Source organism: Tamandua tetradactyla, chromosome 13, assembly GCF_023851605.1.
Source record: "Tamandua tetradactyla isolate mTamTet1 chromosome 13, mTamTet1.pri, whole genome shotgun sequence".
Taxonomy (NCBI): Eukaryota; Metazoa; Chordata; class Mammalia; order Pilosa; family Myrmecophagidae; genus Tamandua; species Tamandua tetradactyla.
In genome coordinates, this window is record NC_135339.1 from 73,482,871 (window position 1) to 73,503,668 (window position 20,798).

The window sequence follows — 20,798 nt, forward strand, 5'->3', positions numbered from 1 at the left end:
TTTGTTTTGTTTTGTTTTTTGGCTTAGAGATTTTAAATAGAGTCAAGAGCCTATTCTGGAGGTTACTCTTATGCAAGCTTCAGCTAGATATTGCTAACTGCTATGGTATGCCAAGCCACAACCAACAGTATTCCTATAAACCCTAAAGAAAACCCAGGGCTCTGTATGTGACTCTATAAAAGTTTCACTCACTAAATTTATTTTTCAGAAACCTATGACCTCCAGATGGTTCCTAGGCCAGATAAGTCCTGAAACCCGGCGTTACCAGTTTCTCTAAGAACATCAACAAGGAGCATCCCCCTACCCCTTAATATCTATACCCCTTTTCAAAATGAAGTTAGGATGGTTATTGCCCAAATATCCCTAGAGATTGGGAGAAAGGTAAAAGGAAAATAATTTATAACAGAGAAAACAGGATTTAACAAATGAGTATGGCTGCTGAATCATTATACTGATATTTCTTTTTAGTCTCCAGGGTCTTAGAGCAGCTAGAAGGAAATACTTAAAACTGTAACCCATACCATGAGGGTTGAAATTTGTTCTAAAATGATTAATTAAAATGTACATAGAAATTTGTTACTTTTTTGTATGTTTATTATAGTTCACAATAAAAAACTTTTTTTTAAAAAAATGATCCATGCCCTGGGATGGCTCTCAGCCCTCTCATCAACTGCCCTTGTGCAGGACAAAACCTGTGTAACCCTGGGTGGCAGCGCTGAGCCTTCACAACTGCTTGGAGGGGACATGCTTTCTCTTGGACTGGGAACATGTTAATATTGTTTCTTCTGCCTGGAACACTCTGACCAATCAATCCCCAGGCCTTTAGGCTGGTCTGCCACACACTCACCTCTTAGGCTTCCTCTTAGACATCACTTCCTTGAACCAATTCATTACTTCATTGACCATAGCCTGGTTCAAGTTGTCCTGTTTTGCTGCTTCTACATTACCACACATAACTGAGTTGTGATTGCCTGCTCTTTGGGTCTTTCTCATGATATAAGAATCCTTAGAGGCCATTGACTGTGTCTTTTTTTTTTTTCCAGTGCTACGTACAGTGTGGGGCACAAAGTGGACACCTGGTAATTGTTTGTTGCAGAATGAAGGGGAAAGTGAGGGGAAGAGAAAATGAGAGAGAAAAGGAAGGAAGGGAGACAGGGAGAGAAAGAAGAAAGGAAGAGAAATTGGGGGAGATGGATAAGAAGAGAGTAAAGGAGAAAAAAATAAAAAGGATGAAAAGAAAAAGGAGAAAAAAAGGGGTGGGGAGAAAGAAGCGAAAGAGGAGTAGAGAGAAAGGAAATAGCTCTGCTGCTTGGGAGATGAAACTTACCCTGGTTGGGGAAGATTCTTGGCCCATGGCCCTCTCCTCTTTCCTCACTTTTTACCGCTATCTCCATCTAGTCTAAGTGAACAGAATTAAATTGTGTGAAATCTTTTCCTCTATAAGGAATGTGGGACATCAAGATCTCTCTTCTTTCTACTTCCACTATGACCTGGGATTTCTATCAACAAGGTCAAGATCCAAATCTGGGGAGTGTGCTCAAGCCAGCTAAGATCCCTGGTTTTGGGGCTCTTCTCTTTTGAATTTAGTAAGAGCCATCTGATTCATGGAGAGCCAGGAGGCTGCTGCAAGCTGTCTGGCCTGAGAGCTGAGAAATAAATGATTTTCAAGACCTAATTAAAAGTGCTTCCTTGGGGAAATGTCCTTTCTACCATTGTGGGGGCTTGAAGTCTTGCTTTGTGGGCTCCTATTGAGCAACATGTTCAGGAACAGGATTTGGGGTCTGGGATTTCCTACCAGACTGCTGAAAGAGAAATTCACTTGGTTGCTGAGGGCTGGGAATTGTATTTAAGTTTTCATTTAAACCTGTGATTGTTAACTTGCAATTGCATTACCTGGGCATTTAAAATGGGCAGCCTGGGGTCACATCCTCATAGATTCTAATTCAGCAGGTATGATGAGGGCCCTGTGACTATGCCTATTTCACAGTTGATGCCTCCTGGTTAATTCTGACACAAAGCTGCAGGGTCTTCAAGGATGCAGCTGGAAGGGGCAGGACAAGGCTGTGGGCTGGCAGCTCTCCTGCAGTGAAGATTCTCTGCTTACTGACTTTGGCTCCACAGTGGTTAGCAGAGAGGCCACTGGAGTCTCGAGCCACATGGTTTCTGCAAAGGGGGACAATGACCACTTCTCACTTGGTGGCCAGCCTTTGTAGGTTTGGAGGCCTTAGTTTTCTCCTCTCCAGAGCTATCCATTCTTTCCAGGGGCACCACCACTGGGAATTGAGCTGCATCATCTTCTCCTTACCTTCAAATATGGCTCCACAAGGTGACAAATGCTGCGACCTCCAGTGCGGACACAGAAGGTATTGCGTGAAGTTAAGATCTCCGCAGTGAGGCATGCATTTCTATGGTCTCTCAGTGCTCTGAGTTGTTTCCTATACTTGTCTTCTCTGAACACTTGTTACTACTCTTGTTGTTTCCTCATATTCCACACCCTTTGCCCTCCAGCTTTGTTTCCCATTTCCTAGAGACTTTTGTTGAATTAATAAATTCTTTCAAAAGGTAGCTTTTTAAAAATTATGTGCTCTCCCATCAGTGGTCTATTTAGTGAGTTCTCTATTGCTTCATTGCTCTACAGAGGCCAAGTTAAGTAAAAAGTGTCTGATCAGAGTGTAAGCTCCTGGGAAGGTGGGCAGAACATTCTTCTGAGGCACAATTGCCTCTGTGATCTGGGCCATTCTTCTGTGGGTGTCTCTCCAGCCCCACCTACACAGGTTACTTAGCTCATCTTCCTAATTGCAACTTCAGTCATATGCTCCCCCCTTGAGGAAGGTGTCATAGCTCCCCACTGCCTATGGCCTTGACATTAGGCAATTTGCCCTCTTCTGGACTGGAACCATCACATCTAGTTGGCACTCTTGGCCACTGGCTACTTCTTCAACGCCGTCTTCTACCACATATTCTTCTGCCCCCAACTCCATCCCAGCCTTTTCTCTAGTACTGACTTCAGGGTATTTTGCACTTGCTAGTCTTTCTTTTCTTCCAAGCAGCAATAAAGCTTCTTGCCTCTCTCACTCCATTTAGGTCTTTGCTCACATATTTACACTTTTGAGAGTCCTTCCTTTACCTCACTATCTTACAGAAATCTTTCATTACTCTAAATTTTCCTATCCTGTTTGTTTTCCTTCAGAGCACTTAAACCACTGCTTCTCAACTTTAGTTGCAAATTAATCAGCCAGATTCCCAAACTCCAATCCCTGTTTTAGTTGGTCAGTGATGGAGGATCTGGTCATTTTAAAAAGCTCTCCAGATGATTCTTATGTGGAATCATGGTTGAGAACTTGTGGCTGAACATTGTTATATATTTGCTATTTGTCTCCAAAACTGTATACACACTATTTTACATATGTCTTTGAAATTCCTGCCTTCAAGGGGTAGAGTCTCTTTCCCCATCTCTTTCACCTGGGCTGCCCTTGGACTTGCTTTGACCGACAGAATGCTTTAGAAGTGACAATGTAGAACTTGGAGGTTGGCCTACTGGAGATTGGAAGACCAAGGGGAGCAAAGCCAAGCCATCCTAGCTGAGGAGCTGTGTTAGTTAGGGCTCTAGAGAAACATAACCAACAGGAGAGATCTCTAAATACAAGATTTATAAAGGTGTCTCACACAACCATAGGAATGAAAGAGTCAAAAATCATTCATTGGGGTGTCTGGATAAACTCTACAGAAGAGGCTTGCTGACTGAAGAAGCAGTGAAAGAGTCTCTCTCCTTCCTTAAAAGCCTTCAACTGGTTAAATTATCTCACTGTGGGAGACATGCCTTAGTTGATTGCAGATGTGATCGGCTACAGATGCAATTAACTGACTGATGATTTCATACACCAGCCTTCCAGTTTCTCAACTAGCCATGAAATATCCTTGCAGCAATGGTTAGATCAGTGCTTGCCTGACCAGACAACTGGGCCTTATCACTTGGTCAAGTTGACACCAGAACCTAACCATCACAGGCCCCTACACCAACCAGTTGATACCCAGCACCACTCACCAGATGGGGTCAGTCCTTTAGACTATTTGGGATCTCAACTGAGATAATTATAATTGGGATCTCAGTTGAGATCCCAAATAATTGCAGCTGCATGAGTGACCCCAGGAGAGACAAGTAGAACAGCTCAGCTGAGCTAAACCCAAATTTCTGACCCATAGACTTTAGAGCAAATGGTTATTGTTTTAAGTCATTCAGTTTGGGTGCCTCTTGTTATGCAGCAACAGATTACTAATAAAGAATATAAGCTTTGTAAGGCAGAGACTCTGGTTTTATTTGTTTGTTTGTTTTTCTCCTTTTTCTCATTACCTAGATCAGTGCCTGGCACATAGTGGGTATTCAATAAATAATTTCTAAATGGATAGATGAAATATCTGGTAAGCCTTTAAAAAGAGCTGTTTGCACTCTGATAATAAGTCAGTTGGCCGTTTGGAAGACCTCTCAGTGCTTGAGTCACCTAATTTCTTTCCTCACCCAAGAAATCTCTTAAACAGCCAGAGTTTAACTCTCTTTTCTCAGTGGGTCATCTCATAAAAGGGTTGTTTAGCATAAATCTTTGCTGGCTCGGGAAATCTGATTTTTCTAAAATCCCAGCTCAAGTAGTTCTAGTACAGTGACATTACAGAAACTGACTGCTTCCTCCAGTTCTCCCCTGAGAATAGCATAAAGGTAACCAACAGTGTGGGGACCCCGCACCCAACAAGTGATCAGAGTGGCGATGGGGCAGGGGACCATGGTCAATAAGGCGTTTGCAAAAGACTGGTAAACTAGCTGCTGATTTAGTTCCAGTTGCTGTTATGAGCCAGTAAGGTATTTTGGTAATGAGCTCTATTCAGAAGCAGAGGCCATCTTTTGTGAGTCTCAGTGGGAAGAACCAAGAGAGGGATAATGGAATGAGCTGTCCTGGAACTGTGTGCTGAGCTAGAGACCTTTCCTGAGTTGGGCTGTCTCAGAATGGGTTCCTCCTACAGCAGACCCAGAGTCTATGATGTGAGAGATCCCAGGAAGCACAGTAGGGAAGTGGAGGAAGTTATACAGGAAGGGGGAGGAGAACAATAAATGATGTTATCAAGCAGTTGCCATGTGGGCAGTGGGAGCTCAATCCTGATAGAGCTCCTGGAAAATGAGGGCAGTGTCCAATGCCAGGAAGCAAGGGAGCTAATGTATACATTCTCCCACTTCCAGCCTGCACAGTGAAGAAGCCTCGCTTGCTCCTGTACCCAGAGTGTGCCCTTAAGCAGACCATAAGTGCTTGCAGGGTCAAAGAATGGCTGTTAGTGGGGATTGAGTGGAGCAGCAACAGCCTCTGCTATAAGGAACATTAATTCCTGTCAAAGAACCCCTGAGCAACACAGCGACTGAAGGGAAGCAGGTGGTTGGTGGGTGGGATCTGTAGCCCAGGAAGCCTGTGCCCAGGCATTTGCCCAGACTTTCCTGTTCTGACTTCTCTCTTGCCCTTCCTCACCTGTCTCTTCTGCCTAAGGGCTTTAGCCTTCAAATCCTTAGAGATTCCTTAGAGAGGCAGCACCGAGATGAGTGGGTGATAGCAGGCAGCAGTGGCAGCATCATATTTGATAACAGCCAACTTTATTGAGCACTACTTGTGAGCTATGCAATGATTGCACCATTTAATTTTCAACAGAAAATTGCCTAAATCATTGTGAGGGGAATATTGTTGTGGAGCATAAGTGGTGTCTCAGAGAATGGGTGCAAGGAAGGTGAAATAATGTACCCAAAGTCACTAAGTTAGATGTGTGAGTTCAAAGCCAACCACAGCTTTAGCCATTACCCTATATTGCTTCCTCTAATTAGGAAAAGTAATGAAGGGTTTGTGCTCAGACATGAATTTGTATCCTGGGCCAGTTTTTGAATAGGTGGATGGCTTTGAACAGTCTATTCAACTTCTCTGAGCTGTAGTTGTCTCATCTGTAAAACAGGCTTAAGAATCTATCTCAGTGGGGCTGGTGTAAGGATTAAATGAGTATATGTGTTTTCCAGGAAAATTAGCTACTTGCTTTTCCCCTTTGGATTCTGCCTTCTCTGCAGGAGTCATCTTTCTTATTTCCCCCCCCTCAGTATTTAGGTGGTACCTCACGGCTTGTCCCTTGTCTCATGCTGCTTTGGGATTTACTGATTCAAGAATCTATGCAGCCCTTGCTTCCCAGCAGTTGGTGAGTTCCCAAAGCTGAGAACCAAATCTATCCTTTTATTATTGCTCCTCTTATATTTTCTAGAGCATAAAATTAATGCTGGCACCCAGTTAGTGCTTGATAATGGATGCAGATGTTTTCTCTTGTTAGTAAAAAAGTTAAATAAAGAAGTATTTTTAATATAGAGAAATTTTATCACAGAGTAAAAAAACCTGATTCTGTATCTGGATGATATTTTCCATTTGTCCCGAAGTCCCTACTGGTCCTCAACCTGTGTATTTGGGACTTCTAATCAGCAGTAAGGAAACACTGCCACCAACCTGGATACTTGCCAATAAAGGTAGTACCTACAAAGTCATTTTAATGAGGGACACAAACTCTTCCCAAGTTCAGGAGTTCCACCAGTAGGTTCAGATATATGAATATGGCAACAAGCAACATTTATTGAGCACTCACCATGGGAAACACTTTATAGATGTGTCCTTGTGTCTTAGTTTCCCAGATGCTAAAACAAATACCACATGATGGTTTGCATAAACAATGGGAATTTATTGGTTGATGGATTTGAAAGCCAGGAGAAGCCCAAAATCAAGGCATTCTGGGCCTGGCTGTGGCAATTCCTGGACCTTGGCTTTTCTGTCCCAAGGCAACGTACAGGATGCCTTCTCTGGGTTTCTCTCTCCATCTGAATTTCTCGCGCCTAAGAACAACTCCAGTAATCTGGATTCAAGCTCAGCTTGGTTCAGATGGGCCACACCTTAACTGAATAACATCTTGAAGAGATCCTATTTACAATGGACCCCACCCCCGGAATGCAGACCAAGACCACGAACGGGTCCAAACATGGGTACTCATGTCCATGTTTAATGTACATGCAAAACATAACATGCAAGCACTATCATTACAGTTGAGGAAACTAAGGCACAGAGAGGGTAAGTAAATTTCCAAAGTCACACAGATAGGAAGGGTTTAAGCTCAGATTTGAAATGTTTCCCCTGGACAGTTTTTTTGTGAGCCCTGCTGATACTGGCTTCCTGCATCTCTCCCTCATCCGTTCTTCTATGACTCACCAGCCCCCCCACCCCTTCTGATGGGCAACACATTCAGTCTAACAGGTGACAGTGGAGGTTTGTAGGCCTTGTAAAGATCCACTCTTTTTGGATAGGACTTTGCAGATCTTTGCTCAGATCCCCTGGGTCAACCACTAATTGACATTATGGTACATGTTTACTCACTTATTTCCTTACTAAAATGTAAGCTACAAAATGTCTATTTGTTCACTGCTATATCCCATTGTATAGAATAGTGCCTGCTACATGGGAGGTCCTAAATAAATATTTGTCGAATGGATGAATCCATTATATATTGATTTCATAGCTTAATTATCAGAGGAGCCATGCTATTTCTGAGCTATTTAGGGGCAACTCTATATCCCCTTCCTCTCCTCCCACCACTCCATCACTACATTTTTATCCTCACTAGACTATTGTGCTTAAGTAGTGAGACGAACCATAAAGCATATTAGGTGTGTAACCAACATCAAAGCAGGACCCTTATATGTCCCAGTCTCTATGACACTGTGATCTGAGAACCCAGACTAACACAGAGTATTAGAAAGGAAAGCTCAGCTTTTGCTTGTGTCCCATGAAGAACATTAAAGTTGATCTAATTTATCACCTATAGTGATGTTTCTCAAAAGTCCCTTTCCTCTCCTTTTTTCCACCTGCCGAAACCTTTCTTAGTGACCAATCCATATATTTTTTCTTTTTTTCCCTCACCACTCCCAGGTCTATATTTTGTGAACTGACTCCATCTAGTTACCTATCTCCCCTCCCGCTTCTCTAGTTTGGCTTCACTTATTAGCTCTGTAACCTTGGGCATGCTATGCAGTCTGTTTGGGCCTCAGTTTTCTTATACATAATGTGCAGGTTTAATTCTGTGAGGAACGTACGATGGAAATTAATGAGTTCATATTTGCATGACGCTTAGAAGAGTGCCTGGTACACAGTTTCCTAACAGTAACCTTGGTTGCTATTGTTGTTACTATTATTTATTAGTAGTAGTGGTAGTAGAGCCTGATTGTGCACCACCAAATAGCTGAAATCAGCGGATTAAAATGGAAACTCTAGAGGTGGCAGAGGGAGGGAGACAGATCTTAGCAGGCAAGGCTGAATCTCTGTTGCACGTGTGTGGGAGTGTGGTGTGCCGACAGAGGTGGGGAAAGGTGGAAAACCCGTTACAAAATCCCGCACCTGTCAAACACACACCAAGAACTTTAAATATTTAGATGTTATAAAAATTTTCTTCTGTAATTCTGTGCTGTTGCTCATGGTACATTTTTTTTAGTTTATTCTATTCTTACAGTGATCCCTCTTTTTTGAACCATCCATCTTCAAATATTTTAAAATTTCATCTAACCTCTCCTGAGATTCTCTGCTCACACTGCTTGATCTTCTTTTTGGATTTTCTTCTTCCATTTTTATGGCCCCTCCGCTGATCACAGTGTGAAGTCTCTCAGGGATTCTTCTGCAGATCTCTCCTTGGTAGTTTTGTAGCCATGTGATACCAAAAACATTTTTGAAGTCCTCTGGGGACAGAGGGGAGAGGGAGGATGAGGTCAATCCATTCTGCTTTCAAATCTGTGCTCCACATTCCAGCAATGACAGGGTACCAGGCACACCACACAGAACTAACAGCCAGGATGGGGGCAGCGACCAAAGCCCACAGTTCCCCCCAACCTCTGCCCCATCACATCCTGCGAAGCCCACCAGAGACGATGCAATTGCTGAGTAAATGAGGGAGGCAGGGCTAGGAGACCAATTTGGTCTGAGCACAGGGTAGAGACCAGATGAATTCTAATTTGGAAAGAACCATAACTGAGTCTGTCTGTGCTCAGTTTCCAATATAGAAATTGGTTAGGAATTTCATGGGATTTAGCATCTCAGATTGAAAAGCTATAGTCTGGAAAAGGGCTAGTATTTTGTATATGGGGCTGGAATACCTTTTTTCTCCACTTACAATTTATCTTTTTCCATTTGTATTCTCTACATAACACAGATGCAGTCCGATTTAGAGAGGAGGATACTAATTTAAGAAAGCCCAAGCTTACAAATAAGATAAAATTAAAGAGTGTTGATTTGTGCCTTCATTTTATTGTAGGTTTTCAAAAAGATCATTGAAACTCGTGAACTTTTCTTCTGGGTGCCTTGCTTGTCTGTTTTAGAGCAACTTCTTGCTCAAGTCTTACTAGAGTTAGGATGGAGTGGAGGAAAGGAGAAACTAAAATCACTGAGCTCTAAGGCTGTAGGAACCACTGCCAACAGACCCACAAGATGAAATAAAGATGAAAGTGTGTCTGAATTTTAATTTAAAGCAAAAGGGAAATACATGAGAGTTCCCAGGGGGAAAATTTAACATATATCCTTAATCTTGCAAAGGAGAGGCACAGCTTGAAGGCTCTTGGCTACTAATCTGATGAGTTTTCGGTTACTACTCTAATTTTCAGGTTTCCAGGAAGAATATGGGAGCAGATGGAGAGGATGACATCATAGAGACAGCCACTGGTGAAGTAGCCCAAGGACACTCAGTTGGATCCGGAGCCAGTGTCCTGAACTTGCAGGGCAATCCCGTCCAGCTCAGTCCTGATGCTTTCCCAGTTGACTTCTGTTCACTTCCACTGTCATGGCCCAGAGGCAGTAGAGGGAGGTGCTTAAGTGCTTAGGTTCTGCAGTGTCTCAACCTGGATTTGAGTTCTGCATCTGCCAATTACAGTTTATATGACCTTGGGCAAGTCTTCTAAAATCTCTGATTATAAGATGGGGCTATTAATACCTCACACTGCCATTATGAAAATTCAATAGTGCGTGAAAAGTCTTTAGCACAGTGCCTGGTACTGGCTTTATTACTTTGTTATTTATTTACTATTATTAATTTCCCTCTGGAACACACAAGAGGATTTCTCATTGGTGGGTGGAAGTTCTCAGGAGGGGCCTGGTTTACCCTCCCACTGACCTCAACTGGTGACCAGCTATCAAGTGGAAATCTGAGCTGCTCAGTACCAGCTCATCAGCCTGCAGCTGCTTCCCTCAGGGAGAGAATTTCTGCTGAGATAATGGTGTCTTCGCTGCCACCACAGAATGGGGAACTGGTGATGCTTTCCTGCTGCTGTGCATCCCACAAGTAATCTGCCTTGGCAAGGAAAAATGGGGCGTGGCTCGGCAACGTGCTCAGTGGGGTCAGAGCTAAACTTGGTGTGCCCTGTCTACCAGGGACAGCTCCCCATGCCTTTGAGTACTCCTTGTGCTTCCCCATCACTGTGAGTGGATAACAGGAGGTTTTAGAACAGCCCTTAAGCTAGACAAACCAGGCTGCGAATCTGCTAACTGGCTATATGGCTTTGTGCAAGCTGCACAATCTCTCTGGCTCTTGTTTTTCTCATCCACAAAATGGAAGTAATAATAATATTTACCTTTCTGCGTTGTAGTGAAAATTAAATAAGCTCTTGGCACAATGTAAAGGAATTCAGTTAATAGTATTATTTTATTAGCTGTTTGGCCTGGAATTTTCTACCTCCTTCCTCTCTGCCCATCCTCCAAGGTCTGGTTCACCTCCTTCCCAGATGACACCAGTCACAGTGACGGTCCCCCTCCCCTGACTTCCCTACACTCTGCAGCTCTTCTCAACACTTTGTGGGTCTTATTGCAAAAGTGCTCTTGTCTCTGGGTTTTATTATTTAAAATTTTAATTTATTAAAGTTTTTACAATGAAATTATTCATTAATAAGTGTATTCATTTATTTGAAAATATCTATTGAATGTCCGCTATATGCCACACACTCTTCCTGATGGTGATTATATATATGACAATAAACAAAACACATAAAATCTCTGCCCTCAGGGAGCTTGCATTCCATGGGATGAAATCAACACACACATATAAAGGTGTCTACACAAATAGGTGTACAGTTCAAAGGAGAATAAAACAGATCCCCTTGGAACTCACGTCCCAAGTGAAGAAACATATTCCCCTCCAAAGACCCTGTGTGTCCCTTCTTGGTTATATCCCTTTTCTAAGCCCAAAGGAAACCACCCTCCTCACCAGTGTGCTGATCTCATCCTTGCTTTGCTTTAGAGTTTTCCCACCTGCATACTGAATACTAATTTCTGTTCTTTACAATTTTGCATATTTGACATCATATGAATAGCTGTATAACCTGTATACTTTTGCGTCTCGCTTCTTTTGTTGATTATTATGCTGAGGGGTCCATTACCATGGCTGCCTGCTGTTCTCTCATTGTCACTGTTGAGTAGGATTTACATCTACCCCACAATTATTGTGTCCATTCCACTCTTGATAAACCTTTTGTTTTGTTTTATATTGTGAAGATGATGTGCTGACCATTCTTGAAACTGTCTCTCTCCTGGTGCCCATGTGAAAGAGTTCTTGTGGGGGTGGAATTTCTGGTCATTTTTTTGTGTTCACTTGCTAACTTTCTAAGGACAGGGCCTCTCCTCTTGGGTACCATTGCCGCCTCTCACAGGGTGGATGGTCAAAGTTGGCTGAAGGGACACATTGGGAGGGTGGCCCCACTTGGTTAATGTTTATTTTCATGAGTTGTTGGTTAAATTTGGCTTTGGCAGTAAGAAGTTAAATTCAGGGATAAGGTCTCCACATATTTCATTTCTTAAATGAGAAGGAATCCTTTTAGAAGAAGGGAATCTGAAAGAATCTGCTCTTCAAAATCTGGACTTCAAATCATGAGTCCATGTGACTTAAGAACATCAGACCATAAACTTCTTAAGAGCCAGGACCCTGTATTTTGCCAAAGAGGCAGCAGTAACCAGGTGCCACTGCATTTATCTCAGGTGTGACATAGGAATTGATGGGAAAGCTCATAAAAAGCCTAGGCCTTTTATGATCAGCACACATAAGTGCTGGGTCCAGCGTTGTTTCCTCCCCGACTCCCCAGCTCTGCCACTTATGAGCTCTGTGACCTTGAATGGGTCACTTTTTCTCCCAGGACCTTGGTTTTCTTATCTGTGAAATTCTGTCTATAAAAGCAATCCAAATAGTTGGTTGCCAATGTTTCAAGAGAAAATGAAGTTCCCAGATATCTCAAGGCCATTATCATTGATAGGAAGCTGAGGGAATCAGGGAACTAGCAGAAGGAAAATCTGTTTCTTGCAGACATGTCAGCACAGGCTGTTAGACCAAATCAGGAGCAGGCTTGCACACTACATCAATGGATTCCTCACTGTGGGGTTACACAAAATGATCCCCCTATTTCTCCAGGTGAAGATGTGCAAGGCCAAGGATCATGCACCATCCTGGTACCCAGATGAGCATCTGGCACCACTTATGCCCAGGTACCAGGCTGGGGTTTCTGGTAGCAGCAATGGCAGCAGATTGCAGGCTTCAGGCAACTCAGCCATCCGTGCAGCCAGGCAGTAAGGAAGGGATTACCAGGATTAATGGGGTGTAGACAGAAGGCCTCTAGCAGAACAAAGTGGGATCTCAAGGCCTCACCAGGCCATGTGGAGCATTTCACATCCTTGATCCAGGTCAAACGGGACTGCCAGAGTTTGCTATTGCTATGGCTACTGGCCAAACAGAGGAAATGAGCCAGGCTTGCTTGTTTCTTCTGCCCAGTAGAGTTCCCCATTCAAAGGAGCAAGACTGATGGACTCTGAAATCCCCATTGCCCTTGCAGAGTGAGGCCAGGAAATCCTTCCTGCCTGGAATGGAAACTGTGTTGTCCTTGGGGAAACTGATTCTGGGGTATGTCGGTAGGTGATCTTCTTTAACCAGGCTAACAGGAGGTCTGCATGTGGCTCAGAGGGGTCTCCTAACTTGAAGTTCAGAGGCTGGGTCAGAGAAGCCCTTTTAGCCCTCAGAGTGGTTTGGGAGCTTCACACATGGGGCATCTAGGCATCACAGTTGCTTTTTCAACATTTGGCCCATTTGAAATAAGCAACACAGCAACTTGGCTTTCAAAGGGCAGTCAAAGCCTGATGGAGAGGCATTCCAGATGGTGGCAGAGTAGCCAGCAGCCATCCCAGCCCTGGACTCTGCTGGCTCAAGAAGTTTGGATATACCAGACCACAGAGCATCAAGAATACCAGTCTTCAGATGCCTCTGCTCTCTGGAAAGTCTAGGTAGGTTCTCCCTTTAAGACACAGAAGTTTCCTTCCCAGATCATCCTGAGGCACCCAACGAGAGAATGGGACAATGCTTCCATCATTAGCTGGTTCAACAAAGTTTACAGAAGGACCAACAGGAGAAACCATCTTCAGTGAGAGATGAAGCACTTCTGCTCAAGTTCAAGGCCTCCTTGACCTTGGGGTCTGCCTTGTGAAGGGTCTCCCTAACTTCTAGGGCTCAGTTCAGCAGGACCTGCTGCCCCTAGCCCAGAGATGGCCTTCCCTAATCTCTCCCACACCATGAACTGCCATTGAGGACTTCAATACCCAAACTCCCAAAACTTCTACTTCCAGGAAACAGTCCTCCCAAGTTGTCTGAGGCCTGTCCTGCAGGAGCAGTTATTGCATATCTGGCATCCTTAGCCATGCTTGTCTGCCCAGGGAGAGAGACAATATGGGAGAATGATCTCAGGGATCAAGGAAAGATAGTGAGAATCCTGGTTCTACCATTTCCCAACCATGCGTCTGGGGTCAAGTCACTCAATGATAAAATGGAAAAAGACTCATATGTTTCATAGGTTGTAATGAGAATTCAATGAGATTTGACAGAGAGAGAATGGAAGAGAAGGAGAGGATAAAGGGAGAGAGAAACAGAGATAGAGAAAGAATGAGAACAAGCTAAGCACTGTGCCTACCAGGTAATATGTGCTCCATAAGAGGAAGCTGTTATTACTCTGATAATAGTGCACATATGAAAATCAACACAAACTTTTCAAAGGTTTTTAATGGTTTTCAGGGGACTCTAGGTTGAGAACCCCAATCCCAGATCATCAGATCTGTTGACTTTAATTTTCAGATAAGGAAAATGAGACTAAACGTGAAGAGAAATGACTTCCCCACAATCACTTAGCAACCTGGGAGTCAGAGACAGGGCTGGGAAATGGGACTCCCAACTCCAGGGCTTTCTCCCTGGCCATTTGCCTTAAAAGAAGCCAAACAGGCCTCCCAGAATCACCTACCATCTGCTAAATAAGAGTGGTTGGCAAGAGAATCTCCTTACACTGCAGGGAACAGAAAATGGCTCAATTCATTTCTTTGTAGACAGCGGTGAAAATCTCATTCAGGAGAAAAATGGGAGAGTATGCATCATCAATCTTATGCCACCCCGGTGTGCTTAACAGCCCTCACAGAGAACAGCCAAGATGTAAAGAGCTTTCAGGTACTTTGGGCTCCAGTTGTACTGGGCATCTTCTCTTTGCTACCCCAGATCTGTCTCTACAATCTACACCCTGTCCTCTGCCCCTGGAGCCTGCCCTGTGTGGACCTTTGCCCTCTGGCTTCTGGTTCAGTTCATCCAATCAGGTCCTCCAGGAGAGGACCTGCATTGGCAAGGGAGAGAATTCCATATCAAATAGATGACTGTGCCCCCTTTCTTGTCACATTCCCCTTATTTAGCCCCTGTGAGAAGCCTGGTTAGAGTTTTGTTGATGGTGGGAACCAGGAGGGAGGAAGGCATAGTGTAAAAGGTGACAAGTTAAGGCAAATGGACAGAGGAGTTGGGCATCTTGTTAACCTCAGCCTTCTGTCTTGTGAACTTCACGGGGTCTCTCTTAATTTGCTGACATGTGCTGAGCCTCACAAAGCAACTGGGGAATCTTTTAAGTACAATAATGGTTTTATAAGCTCATCCAAACTTTAAACCCAATCCCAGTTGTTAAGAGTAAGTCCTTGAGATATGGAGACATTACTAATTAAAATATAAATCCTCATTAGAGTTGTTAGAGAGGGTTGATCCAGAAGTTAAACTCAAATTCACAATCCTTGAACTTTTTGTCCTTTGTCTACATTCTCCTATATTTGTCTCACATTAGAAACTAGGTGGTAAGCTTATCGAGACATGGCTTTTTAAAACATTCATTTATTTATTCGTAAGTATTTATTCGGCAACTGCTATAAGTCAGGCACCAAGCTGGACACTGGAGATGTAGTGGTTACTAGGAAAAATATGGTGCCATAAATGAAGAAAGTATGACCTAGCCCAAGTCAACTATGGTCGGTGGCTGGCCAACTGTATTTATTTATACAGTTCTATTGAAATAGAAAATATGCCCATTTGTTTACATAACACCCACAGCTGCTTTCAAACTACAAGAGCAGAGCTGAATAGCTGTGACAGAGAATACACAACTTGCAAGTCCCTTGCAGAAAGTTTGCTAATTCCTGGTCTAGGCATATACTTTCCCAGTACCTGACACAGAGCTAGGCACAATTTTTTCTCTCAACAAATACTTTATGATTAAATCAACAAATTATTCACAGCTGAAAAGCCTCACTAATGTCCCCACGGAAGGAAATAATCCTTAGTGGATTATTTTTAATTTTTGCATCTCAAAGAATTTGCTGAAATTTCTGGATGCTACTGACATATGAACAATTTTCTTGCTATTTTTTTTTTTGGTGGACCAGTGTGAATTCAATACACCTGCACAACTGTGCAGATGTTTCAAAGGGGAAAATATTCTGATGCATGGGGTGGGGGTAAAGGATTGAATAGAACCTTGATTGCTCCCATTCCAGGATTGTCATCTGGTTTTCTGCTGTTCTTAGCCTTCTCTAAATGTATTTCTACTGTGGATTTTTTCCCAACTTTTTGTTCATAAACACTTGAAGAAAAGCAATGAACTCAGAAGTCCCTTTTAACCATTTTTCTCTTGTCTGTGTTTAACAACAATAATTTGTAACTGTGGGAATCACTAGGATTGAGGCATAATTAGAATGAAGAGGGTAGGAATTATGTAATGGTCTGGCAGCTAAACTGTACCCACCAACTCTAAAATATGCCCAGGATAATGTTTAAAGCAGGGCTGCGCAAGGAGCTCCCTCTGACACTGCCTACATTTAGAATTTCTATTTCGTCCTGAATACTCTTGCTTAAGAGTGATGTGGGAATTTGAAAAGAAAAGAAGAGTCCTTTGCAACTGATTCTCTAAATGCATATTTTTTTTCTTTTAATTAAAATTAGAATGCTAATGAATGAAGCTGTGGTATTCCCTAAAGGCTAGGTCTGGGCATATGTGTAGAAAAGCTGAAAATTCCTAGTTTGATTTATTCAGTGCCTAAAACTAGCTTAGACATTCTATTCTAGACCAGGGACACAACATATTTTGAAGGGAAATAGCCCCTAATTCAAGGTAAATTTGAGACCTCTGATATCTCAGCCTTAATTTACAAATACGCTTTGTTCATCCCTAAGAAAGATAAGAGTAGGATGCAGATAGTAATGCCTTCCTCAGAAGGTTTACTTACAGTCTGGTAGAGAAGGGTCGGAAAAATGGATACAATAAATAAAGAAGAGCAGTATTATTTAATTGCCATATGTAGTTTAAATAGACTGCAAAATCCAGAGAAAGGAAAAATTAAGGAGATGGAAGTAGCAGGCATCTTTTTTAGTATTGGAATTAGGTCTTGGAATAATTAGAATAGGAGAGGATCTTCCAGCAGATGGAACAGTGTGAGCAAAGAAAGGACTTATGGTGAGCAGTTATATGTGGTTGGATTATTGGAAATGAGCTGCTTGGTAAAGAGGTAGGAAAGGTTACCCTGGGACTTAAATATACGTGTAGAGTTTGGACTTTAATTTGAGACAGTGGAGAGCCCATGAAGGTTCTGAGACTGAAGCTCCTGTGCAAAACAAATGTTTGATTTTTACTTGTGATATAAAACTTAAGTACTTTTAGCACACATATCACTTAATGTTGAAATATTGTAAGTATTCCTATTAAAATCAGGAACAAAAGAATTATGGCTATTATCTCACTACTATTCAACATTATAATTGAAGTTCTAGAATATGCAATAAGACATGGGAAATAAGTAATGAATATTAGAAAAAAAGAAATGCAGCTGATATTTTGGGGGATTTATATGAAAATCAAATTATTTTTCAGGCAATTCTCTTTGAATATTTTATTAGAACTCTTTAAAAATTCAGCAAGATGGGCAGATGCTATCTATCTATTTATTTCTGTATAACATTGATAGCTATAAAATAGCTATCTAATATGAACATGATGACAACCATACGTTTTAAGTGAGAGAAATAAAAGAAGAAGAAAAATAGAGCTCCACCATGTGTGTGCTAGAGAATACTCAAATTGTGCAAATTCATCTAAAAATTTTGTGCAATCTCAATCGAATTGCTATTGAATTTGACAAGTTGATTTTAAAATCATGTGGAAGAGAAAAAGAAAAATAAATCAATTTTGGACAGAAGGAAAGCTGATAGGAATGTGTCTTATTAGAGATTAAAATATACATCTATAATTATGACTGAAATATGGTATCAGGCTTAATAAAAGGTCAGTGGAACCCAGTAAAATCTAGAGATAAACCACGTACACTTCAAAATTAAATATATGATAGAGATAGCACTTCAAATCAGTGTATAAAAGAATTTGAGCAATTGTCTAGCCATCTTGAAATAAGAGTTAGATGCATGTTAAGCATATACATCCCAGATGAATTAAAGATAAAAATGTAAAAAATCATTATAAAAGAAGGAAAGATAGAAAAGAAGTTTTAAAATCTTAGGACAGGGAAGATTATCTTAAGTTAGAAGCAAATATTTACACATTTCATTCAGTACGAATGATCTAAAACAAGATATCATTAACTAAATTAACAGATGAATAGCATATATGTGGAAAGTTTTTCTTTCAGACTATCAGATACTCAGAAATATAGAGGTTTTATTAATCAAAAAGAAAAAAAGAGAAAAAGGGAAAGGAATTTGAGCAGGCAATTCACCTCAAAAGAAATGCAAACAGCCAAAATACATATGAAAAGATGTGCAACTTACCAACAATTAGAGAAATACAAATTAAACAACACTGAAATACCTTTTTTGCCCACAAATTTGGAAAAATAGGAGGAGGAAGGAAGAGAAGGGAAAGAAGATGATGATGAAGACTTCTCTACACTGTATTTGGTGCTGATGTTGATATAGTTTGTTCCTGGAAAAAAAACTTTCCGTATTTATCAAAATGTGTCCTCTTCCTTGGCAATTCTAAACCTAAGTATTTATCCCAGAAAAATACTTCCATATGTATAATATTCAGAGAATAACCATTGCAGTGTTTTTGTTATAGTGGCAAATTAAGCTCAACTAAATGTCCCTCAGAAGTTAAATGATTTGTACCATATCCATACAATGGAATGTTAGGTAACTATTTTAAAAAATGAGGTAGATCTTTGTGGACTGACAGAAAAAAGATCTCTAAGACATACTGTTATTTTAGAAAGCAATTTACATTTTTGTATAAGGTGTGTGATATGGGCCCTCTTTCATTCTTCTGGCTATTGAAATCCAGTTCTCCCAAGGATCAAAGACCAAAATGTAAGAGGAAGTACCATAAAACTTCTAGAAGAAAATGTAGGGAAACATCTGCAAGTCTAATAAGAGGAGGTAGTTTCTTAAACTTTATACCTAAAGCACAAGCTGAGAAAGAAAATATAGACAAATGGGAACTCCTTAAGATCAAGACCTTCTGTGTCTCAAAGGATTTTGTTAAAAAGGTGAAGAGGCAGCCAATTCAGTGGGAGAAAATATTTGTAAACCACATTTTGGATAAAGGCTTGATATCTTGTATACATAAAGAATTATACAGCTCAACAACAAAAGAACAAATAACCCAATTATGAAATGGACAGAGGAAATGAATAGGTACTTTTCTAAAGAGTAAATACCAGTGGCTAAAGAGCACATGATGAGCTGATCATCTTCATTGGCTATAAGGGAAATGCAAATTAAGACAACAATGAGATATCACCTTACACCTATAAGAATGGCTGCTATTAAACAAACAGGAAACTATAAATGTTGGAAAGGATGTGGAGAAATTGAAACACTTATTCACTGTTGGTGGGAATATAAAATGGTTCAGCTGCCATGGAAGTCAATTTGGTGATTCCTCAGAAAACTAAATACTGAGTTGCCCTATGACCTGGCAAAACCAATACTCGGTGTATACCCAGAAGAGCTGAGGGCAGTGACATGAACAGACATTTGCACACCGATGTTCACAGCAGCATTATCCACAATTGCTGAGAGGTGGAAAATAATCCAGGTGCCCATCAACAGACGAATGGATAAGCAAAATTTGTTATATACATACAATGAAATATTATGCAACATTTAGACAAAATGATCTCCCGAAACATATGACAACATGGATGAAACTTGAGGACATAACGCTGAGTGCAATAAGTCAGACACAAAAGGACCTATACTTTATGATTCTGTTATCATAACTCTGATAAAGCCCCAAGTGTTTTGGAGCAGCTATAAGGAAAATCTAAGATGAGGGCATGGTAGCCCATGACAAACTCTGGCACCTGTTCTGTAGCTGCTTGTTGAAGTGTGCTTTGAAAATTATTGCTTTTTTCTTTCTTTTCTTTGTATATATGTTATATTGTATAACAGCAAAAAGAAATGTAAAAATAAAAACTATAGGCAGCTATAGAAATATTAGATAAAAATAAATTTCTGGTCCGCCGGCCCGGCGCGGTGCTCACGCCCCGCCAGCCAGCCCGCCCTCCTCTCCCTCTTTGTCCGCCAGCCTGGTGCGGCGCTCACACCCCGCCAGCCAGCCCGCCCTCCTCTCCCTCTTCCCCCTTCTGCTCCGGTGGCGCTCCATCCACCATCTTATCCTTCCCTTTCTCCTCCTGCTCCGGCGGTTCTCCAAACACCACCGTGCCCTCTTCCGCCTTCACCAGCTCCTCCGCCATCGGCCTCGACAGCCTTGCCACCCTCACCTTTCCTCCTCCAGAGCAGCTACTGGGGGAGTGAAGACAATACAGAGCAGCTCCCGGAGCCACGACGGAGATCAAAGGGACGGCGTACCCTATCCTGGAACGGCTGACTGTCTGGGAGAACCAGCTCCGGTGAGATCGCTGAGGGGCGCGGGCTTTCCTGGGCAGGACGGCAAGCAGCCGGAATCCCTCCCTTCCTCCTTCCCAGGCCAGCTGGCAGAATTGGGCAGGCGGTCCCCTCGGGCCGCGGTGGTTGGCGCCCCCACCACGCGAGGCCCCCCGGACCAACTGAGAGACTTGGGTCGGAAATCCCCAGACCACGGAGAACGGTGACCGGGGGGTCCCTTCCAAACACGTGACTCCCCGGTCTGACTGGGAACAGTGCACTCTCCCGGGCTGTGGCAGCTGGCGCCCTCTCGTCACGCTTGGCGCCCCGGGCCAATTAGGAAATTCGGTCAGGCGCTCTCCCGGGCTGCAGCGGCCAGCGACCCTCCCCGCGTTTGGACCTCCAGGCCGGCTGGCACTCTTCCAAGCCGCTTCGGCTGCCGAACCTCCCCCACGGCGAGAGTTTTCCAAAGTTAAAGGACCCACAGCAACTTTTACTGGTGGAACCCGTAGACAAACGTGTGCCACGAGCGCCACCTACTGGGCAGGATA

The 20,798-nt window shown here is 42.4% G+C and overlaps 1 long non-coding RNA gene across 2 annotated transcripts in view; it reads right to left on the reverse strand.

The window, feature by feature from the left end:
- Positions 1-8,258: 8,258 nt before the first annotated feature.
- Positions 8,259-20,798, reverse strand: part of LOC143654287 (uncharacterized) — a 397,473-nt gene continuing 384,933 nt past the window's right edge. For both annotated transcript variants that reach the window (XR_013161747.1, XR_013161744.1), the window contains one exon: positions 8,259-8,779. This is a non-coding gene — a long non-coding RNA (uncharacterized LOC143654287). The remainder of the gene's footprint in view (positions 8,780-20,798) is intronic.